A 23,174-nucleotide genomic window follows, 5' to 3' on the forward strand; every position below is an offset into this window, starting at 1 on the left:
TAGGGTTGGTGATGTCACTAACCCGGGAGGAATGTCGTGTAGATCTCCCTTTGCTTTAAACTTTGAGCATTGTAACTTTGCAGATGTTGTTTATACTCAAAGCAACATTACACACTAACTAAAGTTAGAAAAGTGAAATCATACTCAACCACCCCTTTAAGCTTGGATTTAGTCTGTCTCTGTTTTTTCTGTTTCATGTAATCCCAGATGGACTCAGATCTCTGTGTGGACTGACTGTTGTCAGACTCTTGTGCATACACTGGATTATTACAATTAATGGCAAAAGAAATGTTTGGAAATATAAACTGAAATTTCATACTGATACACAACAGCAAAATATATAAATAACTGTAAAAAAAAAAAAATGTGTGTGTGTGAAAATACTACCATGCCTAAGACTTTTTCAATATGGTACTGTAGAATTGTAGCAAATTGATGTCTTATTCAGATGTGTATTATATTAGGTTTTGAACTTAAGTTTGACATTTTTTGGGGGGAAAAGTATAAACATGCAAATTGGTAATTTAATTTCTGTAGGTACAGAGAATTTTGGCGGTATAAGAGTGTGAAAAGAATTCATGCAATTTGAAAGATATAGTCATTGAATGTATTCTGTGCCAGATCAATGAAAATTGATCTAGAGTCTAACCCACTTATATTGCTTTTTTTGCTCACTGTAAGAGAAGTTTTGACTTGAGTATTGAGAAATTGGTTCTAGCAAGTGTTACAAAAAACTGTATATGAATAGATACATCAATCCATGCCGCCAACTTCTCTCACTGTAAGAGAAGTTTTGACTTGAGTATTGAGAAATTGGTTCTAGCGAGTGTTACAAAAAACTGTATATGAATAGATACATCAATCCATGCCGCCAATTTCAAAATCAGTAAAAGTTTTGATTTGTCTTTCTTTTATTTGGGGTCAGGATGAGGTTACAGACCAAATACTTTTTTTGAGGACTCATGTGATTGTGTGCTCATGCCCGCCATCTGCCATCCTCTGGGTCTTCCTTTCTTATAGCACGCTCTGACTGTGCCAATTCCACTTTGCCCTATATCATTTACGTGTGATTCCCTGTATCTGCTCTGAAACATCCCACTGTTATGCGCGTCTCCCCCATGTCGCCTCTTCCCAGGACTGAGTCAGTGCAGATGAAGCTTCCTGTGCTGTGACTCACTGAACACAAGCTTGGCCAGGCCAATCAGCTGAGAAGATCTGGGACAGAAGGAAACACTTCTTTAGAAATGTGGAGACCTTATAATGAGACCATATGGCATGATTGGGTTGCAGGGTTGTTGTATGTGGCTGCCAGTGCGTATAAACCTGGATCCACACAAGAAACTTATGTTCAGATCCAGATGACACAATCTATTTAAAGTATCTGTTCCATCATCCTTGTAATGGTGTCATTTTGTTTTGATAGGCTATATCAAGGACATTCCTAAGGAGGAAAGTCAGGGATAATTAAGAAGTGTTTTCACACATCTCAAAACATAACGGCATTGATAATGAGAAATGGGATATCAAGTTTCATAGTCATAAAAATATTGCCATTTAATTTTCTGCAGCCAATGGCAGAAGAAATGTGTAAACCAAAGGCCATGGGATTTAATGAGAACAGCAAAACAATGAGAGAACATGGTCATTCTGACATGCCGTTTAACACATTCATCAAGACTCTGAAACCAGCATGTATGGTGCGAAATACAGGAACACTGGGTACGGTCCAAGTGTCTTGTGCACTGTGAAGTGGACTTCACAAGGTGTTCAGCCATCTTAAGTGAGATTCCAAATCACAAAGAGCGTGTTTGCTCAGTCCAATGGGCATTATGTTTAATTCACCTCCGAAATATCAAAGAGGCATCTTTTTAAAATACAACTGATAAAAAGCTTTGTTAACATTAGTTAATGCATTAGGTATCATTAGGTATTTTACACCATTTAGTAATCTAGGTTAATTAATAAATGTTCTAAAATGTAGTTTTAATTTTCATGCACACATAAACAATAATACAGTAGCCTATATACAAATTAACATTAACCAATACAAAAATGCTTAGTTTGTGATACCTAATACATTATTCTTTTTGCATTTAGCAAAAAGTTTACTATTACTGTTACATATTAATACTGATTAGTTATTATATAACTAACTATGATTAATCTAATTATATTTTCAGATTCTTTTTAATAAAAATTCTATTTAAATAAAATGTTTTTAGAACAAATTATATTGCTTTGGATATGATTTTGAATTAATATTAATATTAAAGACTCAATAAAAATACTGGGCGAAAACCAGACTCACCAAATAGACAAATGTTTTGCTATATGTTTTACACAAAAATATACACTTTTAAACACTTTAGTGTGAAATTAGTTTATTCCAGGTTAATGTCTTAAACTAAAAAAGTGCAGTTGTACAAAAATACTAAAACCCCATGGTTTTACTGTGAGTTTTACAGTATTGGATACAATACTGTATTTCTACAGTGCAAATGTACTGTGAAGGTACCCAGCATGCAGTGTGGCATGAATAGATCATGCTGTGGAGTTTTTGATTCTTGTTCATTTTTATCTGCAGCTGAACTTATTTTTGCTTTGCTTTTAGCATTTGTGGTGTTGATTTATTTTCTAATGTTGGTTTATGTTGAATTTATTATTTGTTGAGTGTCACCATGGTTGTGTTTTGTATGTCAAGTATTGATGTGCATCATTAAGTGATACTTATAAGATGATGTCACATTTTTCAAAGATGAATCTCAGCTGTTGTTTCACTATTGTGGAAGGTCCATCTACACTGTAAAAAAAATTGCTGCGATTATTTAGCACAACTTAAAATCCAACATTGTTTCAACTTTAAAAAGTATGTGTTCAAGCTTGACTTAAAATATTAAGTTTAGTTAACTTTAGTTTAGTTTGGTTAAGTTGGATATTTAAGTTATCTCAACAAATTGTAACTAATCGCAGCCACATTTTTTACAGTGTACAAACAGTTATGAATTTGAAATAAGTTATTGTTAAATCTTCATGCTTAAATAATAATACTAAAACAAATAGCTAAGAATAGTTTGACTAAATGATTTCATATTCTAGCTTGTCATCATTTTAACAAATGTTTTTTATTTGTCACATTTCTGACTTGGCTAGAACATAAATCTGAGTACAGGGTCCAAGATCCCAAGCAAATGGAACACTGATTACCATTGTGGTGACTAGTTACAGTGTTAACCAATTACAGTGTTAAATAAATACATTTATTACAGTGGTATGGTTAAAGACAATATTATAATGTGAAATCGCAGTAAAACAAGAGTAGTAAGTTACTGTGATGTCAGCATCATCCTGCTATTGATTCACAATTAATTTAAGTAATTTGTAAGAAAATGACCCAGCATGCATTGATTTCACAGTAAGTTTCTGACTAAAGTATTTTATTGTAAAATAATAGTCTTTAATGTGGGTAACCTGGGTATATATTATATATATACATACACATATAAACTATATTTTACATTAGAATACAAAAATCTTTGTTCTATGCATTGCACAAATTAATGTATTAAATATATTCATAAATATGATTAAATCATTATCATGAGGCAAACTTCTGCAGATATCCCCTATACTCAGTAGAGCAGCGAACACTATATAGGGAGTTTGTGAATTGGATCACTGCTACTCTAAATACACAAACCTCCCTCTCTCCCTCCATCTGTGGCTGAGGATCATTACTGCCGGGACAATCTGTGTCAGCCCTCGTGCCTGATTATGAACATGTGCCATTGTTATTGAGGAGAGGTTGCACCAGGGGTGACCTTTCCCTTCGATGTTCGTGTGTGTTTGTGAGTGGGGGTTTGCAGGGTTGTTAGGTGGGCTGTCAGTCACAGAGGGGAAGTGAAGAGAGGGACGTGGGTGGATGGGGGCGGGTAAGTAGGTGGTGGCAGCAGGAAGCCACTGAAAATGTGTATGCTTACGCTTGAACACGCCTGCATGTTTGTTTGGGGTCAAAGAGAATCCGTGATGCGCATGTGGAACAATTAATGCAACGCCAGTGATGGAGTAGGCATGGACTGCATTTACGCCCACAGAAGACCACTTATAGCCACAGAGTTGTATATTAAATTTGCAAAAGTCTCTGCAAATCTGCATGAGAACTCAACAGTTATAAATGTTATCATTTATTTACCAACACAACATTAAGATTCTTCTCCAAAATCTAGTGAGCTGGCTTTATGTCTAAAGATAAGTTTCTGCTTTCAAAGGCAACTTCTAAACTTTTATGGAATCTCATAAGGGACTGATTCATGGGCAGCAGTTTAATATAAAAAACACATGAAGCGCATACGACTTGACTCAAAAGTGAATTGAGTTCAATTAGCAAGGTGTAGAACTGTGCATTTTACTACTTAACATATTCAATAGTTAAAAAACAAAACAATTCAGCACAACTGTTTTCGACATTGATAATAACCTGAAATGTTTCTTCAAATTCAGCATATTAGAATGATTTCTGAAAGATCATGAATGAAGTAATGGAAATTCAGCTTGGCCATCACAGGAATACTAAAATATATTAAAAAAGAAAAGAAATGTTTTAATTTGTTAAAACTGTTTTTAGTATATTTTTTAATCAAATAAATGCAGCCTTGTTGTGCATGAAATATTGAAAATCTTACCCACCCCCACAAAAAAATGGAGCATGGCATGGAAACCAGGTAACTGACAAACAAAAAACATATAAACACAGACATGGCATGTTACTAAGATACAAATAATTATCCAAATATGATTTAGTAAACCAGAGACCGAACAAAAGCTTAAAACAGATAATTAGTCCAGATAATTAAAACATTTTGTGATAGACAAATGAAATGTCATCACATATATCCCTGGCCTTAAGTATCATGTTTCTTGCCTACAGCTTGCTCTCCCTGACACTCCACCCAAAACTCATCCCATGCACCAGATAAGAGAGACCACAGTCTGACAGTGCCTCATCTGCTCAGTGGGAGTGCTGGTGGTAAGTAAATGACAGAGGAGGAGGTAGCATTGACGGAGGCCACCCCACACAGCCTACAAACTAGCACAGTGCCATGGCCTTTCAGCCGTGGCTCCAGAGATGCTGCAAAACCTCACAGTACAGCCCAACACGCAGTAGGATGAAAGTCAGTGGAACTTCTGGTACACGCCAATGTGACACCCACGTGCAAACTGGAAACCACAACTTATTACACTGAAAAATTGAAAAGAAAAAAAAGAAAGAAAGAAATGGTTTTGACATGGGGTAGCCAGAAAAGTAAAAAAGCAGTAGACAGTCCTGCCTTTATTTAGAGAGAAATGTTAGTTTGTGTTGTCAGCATTTCAGATCATATATTTTCACGCTGGATACTATAGGGTGCTATAAAACAAGCAGGTGGCTGACAAATGTCCCACACTAATGAGGCAAGGCTCTCTGGTGCTCACAAGCTTAGACTGCAGCAGCGTCACATGGCACAGTAGGACAATTGAACAAGCTGGCAAAACTCACCTGGCACGCTGTGGCCCATTGCTAGCTCTGTCATTGAGAGGTCACCAAATAGTAGAGAGTGCCAAAGGACACTGTAAGAGTCTGGCCCCCTCGCTTGTGGCTTTTAATGTCTCCTGGTGGAAAAAAAAATACTGATGTCAGTGAAAATTTAGCCTAGTTGTACCAAGAAAGCATATGAAAATCCACAATTCAGCCAATATGATAAAGGTTAAGAGCTTTCATATATAATCACAGGCAACTTATTCTTCACTATTTTAAGTTTCTGTGTAATTAGTACACAGTGCTGTGCATGTAAAAGAGCATTAAAGGAAAAGTAAACATGCACCTTCCAAAAATAAAAAAAAATAGGGCCTGGAAGTCTCTAAAAAAACAAATGGTCAGTAAAACATACTCAATATTGAAAAAATAATGATATGAAAATATTTAAAATAAAGAAAACATTTAAGGTAATTTAATTTTCTATAATTGTCTCTGGCAATAGGTTCCCCAAAATCAGAGAATTTGAGTCTAAATACAGCTTAAAACAGATTTTTCTAGCAATAAACTTAAAAAACAAACAGTGCTGCAAACAAATTTGGCAAACCAACTCAGTAGGGTGTGTAATTACTGATAAACTTATTTTTCTCATAAAAAAAGAAGAAAAAGAAAGTAGATTTGGTTGATCTTCTCTTTTTCTCACAATAACTTGGGTAACTGGTTTGCAAAAACTGAGGAAACAGAATCAGAATATTTACTTGTCCTTCCTCCATTAGAAAGAGTCCACACAATGGTACTTCTTGGGTGTCGTTATTTTAAGGAATTTATGGAATTTTTTCAATGGGAGGGGATTGAGGGTGGTGATATGTGGTTACAAGGTTGCACATTGTTCAACACATTGTCCAAAGACAGATTTGTACATCTAAATGGTTTAAGAAGTCATGTGTACCATACTGGTGGAATGTCACACCACACAATGTCAAAAGATGGATGAAACCCAAGAGACCAATTGGAAAGAAACCTTCAGCCTGAATGAAACCTTCAGGTTTTGATGTGTTCACTTATATTTCAAGGTTCAAACAAACTGGTGGTCATGTAAACATACACACAAAAGATGTTTCTTACATTAATAGGTCTATTAGCAGTAATAGGTCACTTTCATTTTCAACCGAAGAGAGTTTTATAGGCTAAGATTCCGAATTAATTGCATCCTTGTTTTTGTCGCTAAAGCACTACAAATGTCTTATTACTGCATCACGTTTACTGCAAACCATGGCTAATACAGATAGCATGGAATTAAAACGATTCATTTAAGTTCTCCCTGATTTCCCTCTCTGAAAACAGTGAAATTCCACAGCTTTGGTGGAATGTTCTCAGTGCCCCTTTGGAGCAGGGGTTTGGCAGGAGGGACTCTAATAGCTAACAGTGGATTTACATTCTTTGTTGAACATAATGGGGGAGCCAGAGGGGCCGTGAGCCAGGAGGGAGCTGCCCCACTGCGATTCCTCCTGTGAAAACAGCAACCCCGTCACTCACCGCACAAGTACCTCATTATCATCCACAGTCAGTTGTAAGTAAATCACTCCAATGCGCTGCAGCAGAGGCAAGCGCCCCGACCGACATGTTCAATGCAAATCATACATACAAACATTTCAGCAGCAGAGGTTTCAGAGCGGGTAGGACATAATACAAAACATAAGACAAACACTTGTGGTTTCCAAGCAACAGAGCCACTCTGAACGAACCCTGAGGGAGGTTTTTCAATGTTTCGGGGTTCATCTCGAGGAGATTTCCTTGTGGTATTTGACTCCTCTGACCTCTCTCAAAAGATCTGGATTTGCGTACCTTGGGAAAGCAGAATTTTTTCACCCGAGGTTCATTTAAAGTACCATCAAACTTGTTATCTGTTGCAATGATTTATTGCGGCATCTGTCTTTGTCATAGAACCGTGAGTGTTGACCTAATGGCTCTTTCATAAACATGGCTCTCATTTGATGTGATTTATTCATCTCACAGGCACCACAAGCAAGTTTGTGTTAATGCTGCGCTGCTGTGCTACTGACCGAGTTTATAATAATCTACGCTGCTTAATATTTCACAGGAGGGAGACAGTTTGAGTAATTTGTGCAAAAGAACAGGATGTCATCGTCTAATAGCTTCTGAAGTCGGCCATAAAAGTCACTTTTTAATTGGCCTGTTATGATTGCCATTCTGAGGAAACAAATCTACACGCACGCACATACACACACACACAAGCACTTTTCTACAAGAATTACTTTAACTTGTTACATGAGTCATTTGGTATAATAAACTTTTCAAGATTTTCCTACACTGAATAGGATTCAAACACTTCTCATATTAGCAAAAATATGGATAAGTTCCAGTTGAGAAAGCGGACAATACAGGACTAACTGCAGGACAAAAATATGTTCACATATTTTCTCAAGATTGTTGCAGACATTTTGATGTCCCTAGTGAAAAATAAATATACTAAAATGTGTTAGAAATACATTTATTTTATGCTAAGTATACTACAAATGCATTTACATATTTATGTACTTAATAAAAACCCTGTAATTATAATTTTGGTACACTAAATTGGTATACTTAAAGTCTGCTAAATTGAAACAACTCATTTTGTACTTAATATAGGCTACTTTAATTATCCAGAAACCAGTGCTGATATCTATCAACAGAATCTCCTATTGTGGTCCTTCAAGCACTTCAAGGATCCAAGATACCTGCCTGTTTAAAAAAATGGATTTTGTCATGCCAAGGAACTATATAATAAGTATAATAATTGGAGTTTTTTTTTTTTACTTTTATAACTGGACTCATTTGTGAAAGCAGAATTGTATTTTTATATCCTTAGATCTCTGATATATGTTTTTGAACTGTATGTCTAGCAGTGAAATTGATTGATTGTTTTATGTTTGTAAATCTGTTTGCTGTCCAACCAATGCTAAATATCTAAGAGTTACTTTAGAATAACTGAGGTAATACCTGTTAAGATTGGTGTGAATATGTTTTATTGTCTTACTGTCATTTAAACCAGTCAGTATGAAATGACTGCTCATTACTTGTTGATATAAAGTACATTTCTGCAGAACTTTAAGTGCTAATAAATTGCATTGTGCCAACTCAAATAATAATATACTGAACTTGTGACAGTAGTGAAATATGACGGGGCGGAATGTCACACAACAAAATGCCTGCTATTCAACTTGTTTTTAAGGTTATGGCATCCTGTAATTTGCAGTCAATAACATGACTTTTTCCATAAAAAGGTGTCGATATGTTATGTTTAACATTCACATCCACTATTTTTTTTAATATATATATATATATATATATATACTCTTTTTCAATAAATTACTTTTTCAAATAGCCTATAAAGCCAGCAAAATAATTAGTAGCAAATTTGTGTATTATATTTCTATAAAGATGGCAGTGGCACATAGGTCATTTATCCAGCTTCGCCTTCGTCTTTAGGTGAAATATTTCTTTAATGAATTTAAATTAACCAAAGTATTGTTCAACTCAATGCCACAGCCAGACTATGGGTAACAGCAACTCAGCTTTAGAAAAACTAAGAGATTAATTTGATGGATCTTTCAGCAGAGCATTTTAGTCTATAGCACCCTGACACACGTCTCCTCCCTCCAGCCAAGTGTTCTTCGCACATTTCCTTTCATTTCCTGATTGAGGCCGCCCTCCTGCACTCAGTCGCCCTACCTGTCACACGTTCAATTATCGCCAGCCACCCCGAACATTAGATCTGCTCTTTGCCTTAAATATAATAAAAAACTCATTTATGTCACATTTACTTTTGCTGGAACACCAGAGAGTGGCTGCACGTGGAGAGCAAATGTAAGCTTTGGAAGGCAGCTCCAAGTATACGCCAAACAATTCGTGAAACGACACTTCGAAATTTGCTCTCTTTTCTTTTCTGAAATTTCAGTTGCAAAAAGTATGTGCGACATAACCAGCTTGTGGCCATTTCGCTCCTGATTTTCGGCGAGCGTGTGATGCTCTCGCACACATACACACGCGCATCGCGGGGGTGTTCGCTGAATCGCTGAGTACCGAATTGAAATGCACTCAGTGGATTAGTGCTATTTGAGAGAGGAGTGCCTCTCCGAGGGGATGAATGTGCCGCAGGAAAACTGACCTGCGCCCATCACGATTAAAGCCGCCCAGTTTGTTATGCAACAGCGCTACAAGTGCAGTCAGACAACTCCTACAGCTGTTTCATGCAGGAGTCACGACTCAAATGTGTAGGCTCTCCATTACCTTTTGTCCGCTACTGGCGCTGATTTTTCACAGACTGCCGCTGCGACCCATTGTAGCCCTCCTCCACCCCCACACACTGGATTGTGAGCCCCCGTTTAGGAGTGTTTCAAATGGAGATGGAGGTGGTGGGGTGACCCCTCGACAGAGTGTGGGAAGCCCGTTTGGGCACCGAAGGGCTGATTAAGCCTTCCATATCCCCTGTTGTGCTCCACTGTGATGTAACACCTTCTCCTAGACGAATGTGTTACACAAAAGCTTCAGAAACCCTGATGGATATAATAGGAGAAAACATCAGTACGTGAGTGTTTGAGACGAGAAACTAAGGGTGATGAATAAATATGAAGCCAGTCTCCGTCGCTCAATTCATCCCCATCTGGTTGGACCAGGAAAGAGACATACGAAGGCTCCCAGTTCCATTCGTCTCTTTGTCTTTGCACTCTGCGCCAATGATCGAGTGTATACTGGCGTCTATGTATGCATGTGTGGGTGTTTGGTAATGTGATTCTGCAGCACTATCCTAACACTCACTCTTACAGAGCGAGCCTATGGCGTCACCTGTCTAATGATCCAGAAGGTTCTGTGGCATACATGATTTGTCCTTGATGGTACCTCAAATTCTTATTAAAGAGAGAATTGAGAGAATAAGAATTCAGCCTAACAAAGGTCTTCTTTTTGGAGACTTTATTCCGGAATGTTATTGCATTCCAGAATATTATTCCTGGTTCTTTATGATTTAATATCTATGCTTAGGAAATGCATTTGAAAAAACACTGCAAAATCATCCGTTTTGAAATGACCCTAATGTAGCACTCAAAAATCAGTACAACTTGGAATATTTAGAGTATTTAAACATAGGGATCCACGGATATTAAAATTCGAAACAAATAAGCGAACTATTTTCATGTAATGGCTGATAACTAATGAATGGCATATTAAAGTTCTATAGTATTTTGTCTAAATAAATAAAAATATATATATAAAAAAGGAAAAAAAAAAAACTGTTTTAAATGCTACAAGAAAATTTAGTCATCACAATGTTATAATGTACAGTGTGAAAAATGCTTATTCATTTTGAGATTGGCTAAAGATACATTTACAGTGATAATAAATTGTACTGAAAAAGATTCAATTGAGCGTTAGATGACGACCAAGGTGATCTTATTTAAAGGTAAAAATTAAAATGCACATTTAAATATTAATACATAAATTAAAATCTCTCTATATCGGCTCATAACCGATATGATATAGATATGTATCCTTATTTAAATGTTCTGGCAATAATAGTATGGTAGATTTACTCACTATTTGTCCTTCTTTTGTTCACCAGTTTTCCACTTCCAGCTGGTGCAGGGAGCTCATGAAGGGGATGTGTCTGTAACATCTCTCTTATCAGTCTCACAGTGGCTCAATCTCTTCAAGTCAGCAGGCCAGGAAACTGCAACAAGATACCCGAGTTCCTCTTAATTATTTTTAATGTCTTGTTTCGTACCCTTTCAAAGGTAGCTGCTTGAGTTTTTGTGCAACCCACTAGCAACACACTTCCATACTCAAGGCATGTCTTATTATTAGAGAACAATATAGTCTGAAAAATAGCATCTTACTGTTGATTACCACACAAAATAGATTTGACATCCCTCAGTGTGTAGAAATTAATAGAAAACCTCAGTTTGTAAAAATGAACAGAAAACTAGTTTACAGTGGGAGCCTTGTGGGCAATTTGGAATGAAATTATAAAAGCATTTCTGTTAAAGCACGAAAATTATTTGTTATATTAAAAATAGTTTGTTATTTGATCTGTGAAGTTCTGTCAAATTGTTCTTACCCCGTGCTTACTTCATTAGTTTGTGTACTACTAAATAACAACAGACAATGTTGGTAAGTTTTTCTGGCAGCACTTTTCATGCTAACACATGTAATGTTTTATGGTTGTACTTTCAAACAGTGTTGTAGTTGCAGATTCAACAATAATTCAACATGCTGCCCGCTTTGAACTATAGAACTCTAGGGTCTATTGTAAAGTGCATTACTGTGAACATCCATTGTTTCACAGAATGAGGGACAAGACTAAATTACAGTAATCAACAGTATGCCACAGATGCTGTCCATAGACATTCAATTGTAAACAATCAAGAATATCCCTTTTTGCACATCAAGCTATACCATCAAGTTTCATGGCTTTACTAACTAACTAACTAACTAACTAACTAACTAACTAACTAACTAACTAACTAACTAACTAACTAACTAACTAACTAACTAACTAACTAACTAACTAACTAACTAACTAACTAAACTAACTAACTAACTAACTAAATAAATAAATAAATAAATAAATAAATGTTTGGTTGTGACATGCTGGGCTGTGCACATTCTCAGAACATATAGCCTACATTGTATACAATACACATAACATTGTTCCAATCTAAGTCATGTAAAGACGAAAAAGCTTAAAAATAAAACAATAAAAAATAATAATATAGCCAACACATGAAATATTAGATTATGAAAATCAATTAGCTGATCAATTAAAATTCCTCGTGTATGAGCATTAGTGTTAAAGTCCCCTGACAAAAGCAATTCTATTTATATATTTTATGTTTTATAAATACTAACACGGCAACACTAATCCTCATAGCAAGGCAACCGGCTCTTCAGACTAACTATGTTCATTAATCACATTAAAGGCTGCTTCCCACTGAGCCAACAGTAGCAGTATTAAGAGATAATGCAAAGGAATTAAGTTAGAGAACGGTATCTGTTTATCGTCCATTATTAATAACAGACTTTTAAGTGTTCTGTCCAGCAACATGACAGCATCTTTATCTAAACCAGGTCTATTAAATCTTGAAAAGATGTGCACACCAACACTATATATCACTGGTATTTCGCCATGAACATATCAGGAACATGAACCAACAGGATTGTTATCATTTTTGTACTGTTTGCCTTGAATGAACTTGTGGGTTGGTATGATTTAGTCTCACATGCTTAAGGGGCTGGAAGATTCGCTGAATGACAGTGAAAGGGAACAATAAGACTTTTAGAAAGCTAAACTAAACCTAAACTAAATAAACATGTGCATGCTTAGAATAAATGTAACAAATTGTGCAGGACAAAAAGGTTTTAGTGGCGGTGTTAACGTAAAGAATATTAAACCGATAAAGCAGCAAGGAATTAAGTCTCACGGTAAAAGTTTACAATAATACAAATTGTAAACTTTTACAGTGAGACTTCCTGGCTGCCTTATCGGTTTAACATTTTTAGCTCATCTTCACACACAGATTAGTGGCTTCAAACAAGATCAACCTGGGGGGCCTCTCCAGATCAGGGGTCTCTGAGGCCATTTCCTAAGGGTCAAGTAGAACTTTAAATAAAAGCATTCTGGAGCCTAACAGACACCTCAGCCCTGCAGTGTTGTACACACATCGCTTCCCACATAAATTACACAAAGGCACGATCACCCTCTCACTTCCTCTGTTTACCCAGCACTTAGTGATGAATGACCATTAGTCTGCTTCCTTTCAAAGACCCTGCAGGGAATTTTGCCGATCAGGGTCAGAGGAGATTGACACATTATCGGATCAATGCTCCGAGTCGTAAAAGCGATAATCTACCTTCACTAGTCTTCACATAGATGTTGAATTAATTCCACACAATGCATTAATGCAATTGAATGTGTCACTTTATAACTTTCATTAATAAATCAATAACAAGCATTATATAATGCTTAACATATCATTAGTTAATATATACATTAAAATAGCTTGAAATATAAGCTAATGTGCTTGTTCGTGTTGAACTTTATATGAAACATTATTAATGATTATTAATGATTAACAGATTATTATTTCATGTAAATTGAAATGCTTATAAATGTCATTAAACTTCAGTTCACATATAACATAATGCACTTTTTTACATTTACAAATGTAGAAATGCAAAAAGGTGTATGTTAGTAATGAGTCACCTGGATGTTAAACAGAAAATTGAACAATAACTACTTGTGTCAAAAAAAATAGTTTGGTGTACTTGTGTTCAAGTTATATTGCAAAACCCTTTTGCTGCAATTAAGGTGATACGGGGTTAGGGACTGTTTTCTGGGACGGGTAGGTTTAAGACTTGGTACAACAGTGTACAGGGGTCACTATGGGAACACTGTTCAAACTGTTCACTTTCAATGAAGCCGGTATTGCATTATAAGGGTATTCTTAATGCATTAATACACGCATAATGCCTTATAAACAACCTTATAATATGTTGTATCATCTGATAAATCAGCCTGTTCTCACGTAAATGCGTCTCTATAGCACGCAGTGTGTTTATCGTGCAATTTATACGCGAAAATGAGTTTTTACGTGCATATGATACGCAGTTTCCGCGTGCATTTGATACGCACTTCATTGCGTGTAATACACACGCACCTCAGACCACTTCTACCCAAACGTATAATACACACGCACCCCACACCACTACTAAACCTACCCTAACCAACCCATGCGTGTCCTATACATGTAAAAACTAATTTTCACGTATAAATTACACGATAAACACACTGAGTGCTATAGAGAAGCATTTAGTGTGATCGGGTTGGACAAATAATCACAACAACAGTTACAATACATTACTTACCTATTTGTGGTTATAACTTTTAACAATGCACCTACATGTCTACTTACTCTCTTTAGAGTATTAGTAGAGTATTAGTAGACTGTGGGGTTAGAATAAGTTGACGTACTTGCAAAGTTACTTATTGTCAGTAGAATGTCTGTTGGGGAGCATCAAAATAAAGAGATTTTTAGAAGACATACAACTAATAATCTAATGTGAGTATAGTCAACAGAATGTTCAGAAGGGACCATCAAAATAAAGTGTAACCATCCCTGAAATTTATTTTATAGTTAAGCACAATTTATTCGTATGTACTTTAGTATAACTACATTTTTGTTTTGTTTTGTTTTTAAGAAGACATTTGGCAGATTTTTGTAGAAGAGAAATAAATTAAGAAAGTTAAACAGAAAAAAAGTTATAGAAGTTTGAGTTTATGAAAATGTACAACGTTAAAAATTTAATTATTCATATTTTATTTAAAATATATATTTTCAAAACCTGGAGGACTCTAAAAATGCAAAAAAAATCAAAGGCAAGTTGTGTTTAAAATTTTAGGTTGATATCTCAAAAAATAAGCTTTCAGTGAGATTTTGTTTGGGCGCAGTACCAAACTTTTTCACTAGTTGACATTACTGCCCATATAAGGGCGCCTCCATTTCCATATGTTGTTTGAGGGATCTGAACCATTATTTTTACAATTTTCATACAATTTATGAAGTAGAAATCCTATTCAGAAGTAGTGTTGGAAGTTTGGCAGATTTTTAAATGAATTCAACCTCTAAGAAACACAAAAAGAACACGTATGTGCATTATAGCTCGCTGCCACGAATGGTGAATCACAAATGGTAAATCTATAATTTTTTTATTTATATTTAAAACATTTTCAGACCTTTTTTTCTTAAACAATTCTGCTGGAATGGATGCTATCTTTTGAACTCTTGGCATGAAAACAAACTGAGGTTTCTACCATTCTTTCATGATTTTTCATGTTCATCACTATTTCAAAATAAAGGTCTGAACACGCCTTAGGAGTATGAAAATATTCTTGTTGCAAATTGATAAATTACGGCTCCTCTGTAATGTATTTAAAAATCAGTCACCACAAATGAAAACTAGAGATTTTTAGCTTTCAAATGACATATAGTTTGTCAAGATTGGTTTAGGTTTAGTATAGGATAGTACTGTTTAAAATATATAATGGCCGCGGGCCCGCCGGTGCCAATATAAAGGGTTAAAGACTGCGAATCGCAGATAAAAGTCTCTATAGGTGTTTAATGATTTATAATATTTTGACAGCCCAAAGGCTGCAGTGCACATAATGGGAAAAGTGTATTTAGTACTGTATATGCATTTGAGTATTAGGAATAAACTAAAGTAATAAAACTTCTCATCAGGTATACGTGAATATCTTTCACCATTCAAACTGCTATGTTGTTTTCTTTATTGGTCATAATTACATATAGGCCTATCTACTTTTGTAACTACTTTCTATATGTATGATGCTATGCAACCATGCAAAATTGTGAAAAGTGCTATAGAAATCAATTTGATTTGAATTAAACAACAGCCTGCAGCTGATTTTCAAAGTGTGGATAATTATTGAAAAGGTAAAGGTCATAATTATAAATCTTATTTCATGATTATTTTTTTGCAACTCAAAACACATTTACTTTTATCTATAGGCTATACTATGTTTATACTCAACAAGTAGAACTCAAATACAGTTAATTGTATTGTACATTTAATCAGGTCAACAGAGGATTCAACAAAAATCAGTTACTGAAGTAATACTTAAATATTTCGAAAATTAAATAATTTTATTTGCAAATTGCGCTGTATAAGCAAAAGTTGTGTTTTGAAATTCTGCCCTTACAGCACCTGTTAAACTAGATGTTTCAGTTCATACCTCACATTTTCTTTGGTTTCCACAAAAAAAAAAAAAACAGTCTCATCTAGAAAAATTACATAGCATCGTTTAAAAATATTTTTTATCAATCTCAGATTTAAAAAAGGCAAAACTTGTGTCTTTAGCTATAATGAGTTTATAGACTCTAATGGTTTCCTTCTGACAAATGTGCCAAATCTGCAACACAGATTCCCAATAGTGTGCACTCTAGCGAGTTCGGTTAGTAAAAGTAAAGCAAAACTGTTGTTATGATTATTTATCGGATGATACAACATATTATAAGGTTGTTTATAAGGCATTATGCATGTATTCTAAATATAACTAATAATTTAAATACAGGCTTCATAGAAAGTGTTACTGTATTTTTGTTGAATATGTTTAAGGATATAAGTGTTGAGGCAATAAAAAACAAGTTTTGCACCCAAATTACAATTGTGTAATGTCTTTAGCAAGCATTTAGCTAAAGTTTACACAAGCTACAGCTAAAAGTAAAATTCCCATAAAGATACTAAATGAATAGTTTCAACTTTAGACTGAGTACTGCAAAAACATCAACAAATAATTTATAAATTATTTGTAAAAATGTGTATATAGTAGAAGTCTGTATACACAGCACAACAAACGAAGACCAAACGTGTGACCCTTACAGACTGTGGTTGTGAGTTAATGAATAATACGTTACATGAATAGTTTGTGTGAAGTGCTTAAAATGACTGATTAAGCTTATCTTTTCACAACATTTGTAAATGTAAAAATGGTCATTAGGTAATATACTGTATGAAGAGAAGTTTAAAGACATTTAGCTTTCAAAAACAAATGTAACAAATAAGCTTTTAATCATTGTATAATTTATTTTAAAATAATTTGTAGATTTTTTAAAAAGTCCATATGAGTTGAAATCATTTTAATTTATATTCAACAATGATATGTTAATCATTATGTAATATTTATCACGTTTCTATCACGTTTAACAAGGATATTATCTCATAGCTATTTAAATATATATATATATCAATACTGATCTGTTAGGCATTATATAATGTTTCTTAATGATTTATTAATTTATAAATATTTTATTCATTGTAAACCATCTGTCAAAACCATTTGTAAATTTTTAAAAAGTGCAGTGTAGATGAATTTTTTTTTGTTAATCATTATGTAATGTTTAATACATTCATTAGTAAACATGAACAACCACATTATTTCAGATGTATGTGAATATATATAGTAACTAACGATATGTTAAGCATTATGTTAATGTTTTATTAATGAAAGTTGTTATAAAGTGTTACCCAATATAATGTGCATATGAAAGTAATTCAGCATAGTTGTAATTAGTACTGTATATTTAGCACTTTCCACAAACTGGGTAAAAATAGGACCTGAAACACTTGTCAAAACCTCGTTTTTATTTATTTCTCAACATATTGTCAGTGAAAGGAGGTGCTTAACCTTTAAAACATGTTAATGTCAGCCTTAGGAGGTTGTAAATATATGATCCATTTTTATTTTTTTATTCATTTTATAGGAGATGCAACCCTTTTCCTAAAATTTAGGACAATTATAAATACAGTTAAAATATTTCCAGAAATGTTTAAATTGTAAAACATTAAACATTGAAAGGGTAAAAAAGGGTAAAAGATAAAACAAAACTATACCAAAATGGACAAGCTATTTTAGTTCCAAATTTTGGTTACTTTTCTCATAAATGAAAGAAAAATGTATATTCAAAAACTAACAGTGTTGATTTTGAGCTTGACTAATATGGTCAAAAAACAACGTTTGAAAAAAATTATATAAAAATGGATAAAGATGATTTACTTGTCTTTCTTTCATACTGAAGAAAGGGGCCAAATATTGTTTGTCGCACTTTTAAGAAATGTTAATTCTTCTTTAAATAGGGGGAAAAGACTTTTGATATATGCTAGGTTTTTAATTAACTGTTAGATAATAGCTAATCCAACCGTTCTCACAACAATAAACATGGGGTTTGTGCTTTTAACCATAAAAAAGTGCCATATTCTTCGAAAGCGCCTCACATAATACTTACATAAAAATAATTATAAAAAAACAGTCATGATGCTGAATCAGGTGCATTAATCTATCAGTGAATTTAGTTGCCTGGACTACGGACATTTGGATGTAACTTGGCAAAGAATGAGAGAGAAAGAGAGAGAACGAGCTAGAGAGAGGCGTCATCTCTCTGCCTCTTCACCAGCTGCTCGGTGCAGCCCGGCTCTCCTCTCCAGGACTCGCAGAAGTGGGCTGTATTGGCGCAGATAGGCTGAGGAGGGTCAGGGGGGTCCTCTCCTGGGACAGCTGTGGGGGGTGGGGGCTGTGGAGTGGGCTAGAGTGCTTGAAGCAAGGTGGGAAGTTCAACCGCAGAAAAGTAATTCCACTGAGACAGGCAGAAAAAAAACAAAGAGACAATAGATTTGTTTTTTTTGTTTTTTGCACTTTCTCTCTCTCTTGCACCATCTCTCTCTCTCAGAATCTTTTTATTTCAGAAGTTAACATGCTAATTTAAACCTTAAGTGCAATGACAGTAAACAGATTTGGCTTGCAATGGATAAGACTTGACTCAAGCTCTTAATTCCCCTCTGACTTCTTAATTAATTAGTGGAAATTAATGAACGTGTAATAAAAATATTAGACATGAAGGTGGAGTTTGAACTGCATAGGAGTCACAGAAGGGAATACAACGGCTGCTTGTAAATCTTCACACTGTAATACTCAGGATTAGATAAACATCCTCACAAAATATAATTTTAATAGTAGGTGAAGGGGGACAGAAAATATTGCAAGCCAAATTCAAACTCACACCACCCAGAAGCCCTTACCACTATGCAAAAGCACCAACCACTCTCATTCTGTGGGTTTTTGCAACTTCATCTATTCATCTCACATCACTATTCATATTCTAACATACACTACCATTCAAAAATTTAACAAAATGTATGATTTGATCAAAAGTAACAGTAAAGACATTTGTATTGCTATGAAAAATATTTCAAATAAATGCTTATTGTTCTGAAGAACTCTAAAAGGTTCTTTTGACCTTTCTATTCTTCAAAAAATTCTGAAAAAAATATATCACTGTTTCCACAAAAAATAAAGCAGCACAACTGTTTTGACAATGTTGCACAACATTGAACATTTCTTGAGTATACCAAATCAGCATAGAATGATTTCCGAAGGATCATGACTGAAGACTGGAGTAAAGATACTGAAAATTCAGCTTTGCCGTCACAGGCATAAATTGTTTTTTAAAATCTATCAAAATAGAAAACAATTATTTCAAATTGTAACAATATTTCACAATGTTTTCATTTTTTCTGTAGTTCTGATCTGTAAATCCTGTGAGCTTTTTGACCTATATTCGTGCGCAGATTTTTTATCAGATTTTTCTGATTTTTGAGTTCCTTTTGGATCTACGCACCGCGAGAAGATATTACTCATCAGTTTGGGACTAATGTTTGGCGCTACGCCTTTCCATCCCACTGTAGTTCTGATCAAATAAATGCAGTCTTGTCAAACATAAGAAACTTCTTTTAAAAACAAGATTTGAACGGTAGTGAAGCATGACTATTAAAAAAAATGCCACAATAGTTATTCATATCTTGTTAAGACACATCAGAAACAGGTTCTGACATAAGCTCATAAAACACATTTTTTATCTTAAATGCCCCATAAATTCTGGATTATAATGGTTTGAAATGTTATTTGAAGCTTGTGTGTGAACTGCGGATGTATCATACTCATAGAGTGGGACATAAATTAGTCGATGACAGGGTCTTTCTCTGGTGAGCCCCTTGGTCTTATGTAATCGGTGGACAGGGGAACTCATTTCATGACCCATTTTGTCGTGTCACCTGTATGTTTGTGACATTGCTTGCTAAGTGGAGGACAATTCAAGTGTTTTAAACCTCAGAGAAGACAGACTATACTCGAATGCTGAGGGAACATGATATCATAAGTTTGCTATGATACTGGAGAACATTTGACGGTTGGGGAAAAAAGTAACAGCTGAGCCTCAGCATGAAAAACCAGAAAGAACGAAACGATCCCCCATGAGGCGAGATGGTTTGCACTTCCTACAGTGGGTAAAAAGGGCTTTCCTTTTTCTGAAAGATCCTGCTAATTTGTCTTGGAGGATTATATAGACATGGCAGAGTGCTGACAGACATTTTTCGCCTGCATCCCGCTTTCTTTCTCTTTGCTCGTGGCCTTGATGACAGGAGGTCTGTCTGTCTGCGGGAGGTTTCTAGGCTGTGACAAACAGGGCTCCCTGTTGATTCAGTCATTCAATAACAGCAAATCCACAGCACATATACACCTGCGCAACCTGAGACGGGGCGCCTTTTGAGACGAGGCATCAAACTCAGCCTCACGCTCTGTCTTATTGCATTCCAGTGGGAATGAGAGGCTTTGTCTGGCTAAAGAGGGACACTCGTTTTCAATGTAGCTGAAGGCAGCGGCTGCCGAGGAGATAAAACGCTCGCTCGTGCATCACAGACGCAGGTTGCTTGATTACAGGATTGGACCTTGAATGTCTCATTTTGCAAAAAAAAAAATATGGCAGTAGTCGACTTTAATGTTTAAAATTACGTGCAAGCATCAGTCAATACAAAAAGGGGGGAAAGTCCAAGTCTCTCCCGGCATGTAAAAATACATCAATGCCGTTGACATATTCTAAATTCTGAGGGCAACATGTAGCAACAAAGAACACCTGGGTGAATCATACAGAGAGAAATTGGTCTGACATTTCACAATGATGAGCTAACAGCTCTTGATAAGTGAAAAGCTTTCGCATACATTAGCGCTCGTGTGTCAACCCTTCCTACTTCAGACACCGCTGAGGGCGATGAGTCACACCGAGACCCTTATGCGAGTCTGCCTCGATAATGTTTAGAGGCCAGACCATCATGACCATTTTCTACTGTTTACTAAAGGCCACCAACTTCTGCTGTCAGGCGTTACAGCCTGAAGCAGGAATAAAAAAAAAGAAGATATTTATTGCTCTGAAGTACAAAAAAGACTAAACTATTAAAATTAACATGAAGCAAAAAAAATATGCTGGGGTCTTTATGCTGTTTCCTACGATTCATTAAAAATGTTGTCTTCATATCCTCATTTAATCATTTTCTTTGTGTAAACTTTTTTTAAAATAAGGAATAAGTATGTATATATACACATACATATACACTTTGGGGGTTTGGGGTCAGTAAGATGTTTTAAAGAAAATTATATTTTTATTCAACAAGGATGCATTAACTGACAGTAAATATTTATAATGTAACAAATTTTTAAAAAATCCTTTAAACTTTCATCAAAGGATCTTAAAAAATACATCATGGTTTCCAATTAAATATAAATATTAAACACCACAGCTGTTTTCAACACTTATAATAAGACATTTTTCTTGAGCCCCAAATCAGGATATTAAAATGAAGGATCATGTGACGCTGGAGACTGGAGTAACGGCTGATGCAAATTCAGCTTTGCCATCAGAGGAATAAATTGCATATTAATAAAATGTACTCAAAATAAAGAAAGTTATTTTAAATTGTATTCATTTTTCACAATATGTTCATCAAATAAAGCAGCCTCAGCATAATATATTTTTTCAAAAACATTTAAAAATTTTACTGATCCAAAACCTTTTGAACAAAGAGTGTATTCAGTAAACTACCTTTCATTTTTGGCTCCTTCCATTATGCAATGCCCACTTTTCATGATCGAAACAATTACAGATGGATAAAATTCAAGCCCATCCTTTATTTTTGATAATTTAATCACTCAGAAATATGACAGATTAAAGGAGCAAAATTGGTTGTGAATGAGTCTTCAAGCTAATTTTAATACCAATATATGCCTTTTGGATTTTCATACTGTACAAATACTATCAATATACTTCAGCACTGCTTGACTTTATTGTGTTTGCAATGCAAGACTAAGTTTACATTTATTAATTTAGTAGACACAAAGCAACTCGCAATGCATTCAAGGTGTGCATGTTTCCATTAGCATGTGCATTGGGACTCAATCTCCTGCTCTACCAACTGAGCAACAGGAAATATAATGTATATCTGTGTTTGACAGATACGTATCTCGTATCTCATAAATATTTTACTGCTTTTCACAAAAGACTGTTTAAGACTGTAAAACGCAGAAAGAAAGAAAAAAACATTTAACCTGAAATCCCCATTTTATGGAAAATATGATTGAACAAACTAAATGATAGACAAAGTAGGCATATTTCCTTTTAGCATTGTCTTTGGAGGTCAGCCTCACACTTCACTTCAGCCACAGTCATTTTCCCATCACTCTCACATAAAAAACTGAAAGTGCTCATCTCTGGACATCCCAGAGTGCCCCCAGAGAAGTAGTACATCATTTCTCATCTGCACCATGTGGGTGAAGGGACAGAACAGAATCTCTCTTTCCTGGAAACTAAGACACTATTGATGTCATACTTCTGTGGCAAGTATGCTATAAAAACAGAGCATTGAACACAAACGTATGATACATTTTTTTTTAGGTTTCTCTGATTAAACAAAGGACATTCTACAGCATCACACAAAAAAAGTACCATGGGTCTCTGGATGATATCATCATGGCATGGCAATACCGTTGTATATGAATATAGTAGTTTCATACAGAACCATGGTGTGTGTATGTGTTTGTTTTTGTGTGTGTGTGTGTGTGTGTGTGTGTGTGTGTGTGTGTGTGTGTGTGTGTGTGGGTGTGTGTGTGTGTCCCACCTCAGTTAGGGTTGTGTGTCCATTTAAAAATAAAAAAACTGTACTAATTCTTCAAATAAGCATTCTGTTCTGTCAAAGAAGTATTTCTGTACTTTTT

The 23,174-nt window shown here is 35.1% G+C and overlaps 1 long non-coding RNA gene across 2 annotated transcripts in view; it reads right to left on the reverse strand.

Annotated features, from left to right (window-relative positions):
- Window positions 1–4,284: 4,284 nt before the first annotated feature.
- The window catches only part of LOC307001617, a 57,430-nt gene continuing 38,540 nt past the window's right edge, over window positions 4,285–23,174 (reverse strand). Inside the window, exons 3-5 of one of the 2 annotated variants that reach the window (XR_013798276.1) lie at window positions 11,102–11,234; window positions 5,531–5,643; window positions 4,285–5,236 (exon numbers count right to left, since the gene is read on the reverse strand). This is a non-coding gene — a long non-coding RNA (uncharacterized lncRNA). The remainder of the gene's footprint in view (window positions 5,237–5,530; window positions 5,644–11,101; window positions 11,235–23,174) is intronic. The other variant, XR_013798277.1, reaches the window with a different exon arrangement.

The sequence above is a fragment of the Phoxinus phoxinus genome (genome assembly GCF_949152265.1).
Source record: "Phoxinus phoxinus genome assembly, chromosome: 7".
Lineage (NCBI taxonomy): Eukaryota > Metazoa > Chordata > Actinopteri > Cypriniformes > Leuciscidae > Phoxinus > Phoxinus phoxinus.